Source organism: Halyomorpha halys, unplaced genomic scaffold, assembly GCF_000696795.3.
Source record: "Halyomorpha halys isolate HHAL.00 unplaced genomic scaffold, Hhal_1.1 Scaffold721.1, whole genome shotgun sequence".
NCBI lineage: Eukaryota > Metazoa > Arthropoda > Insecta > Hemiptera > Pentatomidae > Halyomorpha > Halyomorpha halys.
Window position 1 is genome coordinate 115,821 of NW_027114085.1, and position 3,144 is coordinate 118,964.

Genomic DNA, 3,144 nt, shown 5'->3' on the forward strand with positions numbered 1-3,144 from the left:
TTGTTTTTTTAATTCAGTGAGTACTGAACCCTGTAATGGATACACTACCAGGCTTGAACGATATTGGAAAGGGTTTCCTTTTCTTCCATTAAATTTATATGGATCATATGAAATCGAAGGTGTTCAAACGTTACTAAGGTTGCTACCAAGATGGCAAGAATAATAGGAAAGAGAATACGAGGGATGGTTTTTTTAAGGACAATCTTTACGGTTCCATTTGATCCTGAGGCAGAAAGCTCAGCGGTATCGTATCTCACAAAGATCCCAATCCCAGGGGTTTCGGGTCCTCAATGAGCATGTCTTCAAAAAACTTCAATAAATGTTCTCCGTCAGCTACCGACGCTTGAAGTGGCTTAGTTTTGCATCACAGGAATAGATTAATTTTTAAATTATGCCGCTACCCCCTAATATATATTAGGAACATTAAATATCAAGTTAATTTAATTCAAAAGTGAATTAGACATTCTAGTGCCTTGATATAAAAAACGATATTTTTTTATTTTTTTTAAATAAATAATTTAAATTCTATCCATTATAGTCTCAAAACCTTTTATTTCTCTTATAAGTCCGACGTTAAAACATATATATAAGAGAATAATACATTCAAAAGGAAAATACTTGAATCCATTTACATATCTGATAATATTGATTACTCAATGAATTTCAAAACAGATACCAGAAATTTAAACCAACACTATGCAGAAATATTAAGTAAGATTAATTTATGAATAATATAGGATAAATTTAATGCAGATAATTATAATTAGCCTTGATAGGAATTTTACTAATGAAATAAAGAGGAAAATTGACAAAAACTTAGTTATGATAAATAATTTTAAATGCTTGAACTGAGTGGAGGAAGGTTACAAGCATTGTTGTGATAAAAGTTTTAAGGAATAGTGTCTGTGAGAAATGATTTTGATTTTGTTTTAAGTGAATATTGACTAATTAGGTAATTAAACATATGTGGGATATACTTATTAACAAAAAAATATCTTTTACCTAATGTTTCATAGAAATTGATGTTTTTGACCTGGGCAGAATAGGAAAATTACAACTTTTTAATTATCTTCTCGACTAAACAGATTTATCTATAAAATCTAACTTTAAATAAAAAGATAAAAGAGGTTTTCAACTTTCGAATGACAGGCGGGGATACTTTTCAGCGATTCAATTTCAGCGAGTAGGTTGGTCGATGAACGACATGTCACAATCTCACAAGTGGAGATCGTAACGCTAAAAAAAAGGCCATTCTTCCTCGCCGGACCCGCCCCGCTTAACCCCCGGAGAGCGAGGGCCCTATATGACTTTCGAAATATTAGCTTAAAACGGGAAGGAGATAGAGCAATATTTAAAAAGCTCCTGAAATCGAAAAACAGCATCAAACACTCCACCACCACCACCCGCCCTCCATGGAGTTTAGAGTTTTTTAAATTATATAATTTCAAAGTTGTATTAAGGTAAGGTAAATTATAAATAATATTGTTAAGTATTTTGAAATGTTTGTAGGATCATCAAAAGCTGTTTTGTGGTAGATTGTCCCTGAAGATGGCCGGATTGGCCGAAACGTCGGACTTATAAGAGAAATAAAAGGTTTTGAGACTATAATGGATAGAATTTAAATTATTTATTTTAAAAAAATTTATCAGTCTCAAGAAAATATTAAGATTATAAATAGATATTTTTTTATGTATGTACATAAAATGGCCTTGTGCACTACCTATGTCCGTGTCGTGTCAGATAACGAAAAGTCGTCGTATTATGGGAAGACATAAAATATAAATACTTTAAACAATAACTAATAGGAAAAATTATCAGTTAACAAATAAAATAAGGGACAGGGTAAGGAGCAATGAAGTCGGACCGCAGCTACAATACTCAATTTGCTACTCAGTTATACTCAGAAGGTCGAATCGAAACCGTTATCAGAAAGATACTGAGTCCATAACTTTATTAAACAAACGGTCAGCAGATTAAAAAAAAATTTGAATATATTATTTGATTCCAAAATAAATAAAAATATTAAAAAATAAGCAAATAATTTCACTTGATAAATATGAATTAAATTTAACTGACCGTCCATCCATCTTGGTTTTTGTAAATAATGGGCTTTGAGGGAAATGGAGAATTGAATCGTCATAACGAACTAGATTTTATTTTTCTTTATTTATATTTTACTGTTTGTGTTAATTACTGAAAATAATAATAATTTAACATATTTACCACTGTTTTAAAAATAGTTTTTTTTGTGTGTGTGTGTGTGTTTCAATATTTTTATACATACTTCTTGTTTTATGATAGCACTAGTTCACTTTCAGTAATTAAAGTAATTTTTTTTTTCGTTTGGTATATCTCATTTATTACACCCCTATTTTTCCATTTTTTTTTTTACATGTCTATTTTTATCACTATCCCTTTTATTTGATACTAATTTACGATTACAACGTTTTACAGTGCCATTTCATTTTAGTTTATTTTTTCTTGTATAAATTCTGTTTTCTTGGACTTATCTTTTTATTTATTATATTATATTTATTTATTACTACATTTTTCGTAGTTCATGTGTATTCACATATATATTTAAAATATGAAACGGCCTTATAGACCACGTGAGTATCATTTTTTCCCAACTTTCCCCACACATTCCTCTCCTTTCCTTTCTTCCCACCTCTTCTTCATTCCTTCAGACTGCACTTTTCTTTCTTCTTCACTCCATACCATACCCCTTCTCACCTCTTTGCCACCCACAAGTACCTTTACCTTCCTTAATTTTTCCCAATATTCATCTCTATTGAGGCAGTTTCGACTTGAGATTCCTAATTTCCCCGTTTCTTTTTTTTTCATTCTTCTTCTGCTTAATGTACCCTCGCCCCCTTTATATTCCTACATTTTCCCAAAGATCTCCCTATTAATTCTGCTCGGATTAATCCTGACCAGAAGACCATAGAAACGCAGCCTCCTTAACCTAATGTCCGTTTCCAAGTCATCCATTTCTCTGTATAATTCTCTAGTAGGCCTCAGCCAATATCCCTCCGGTAACTTTACTGGCCCATAAATCCTCCTCAAGATCTTCCTCTCTATTCCCAAAAGTTTCCTTAAGCTAGGAGGAGAAGCGGTCTCCATTCCTTACAGAATAACCGGATT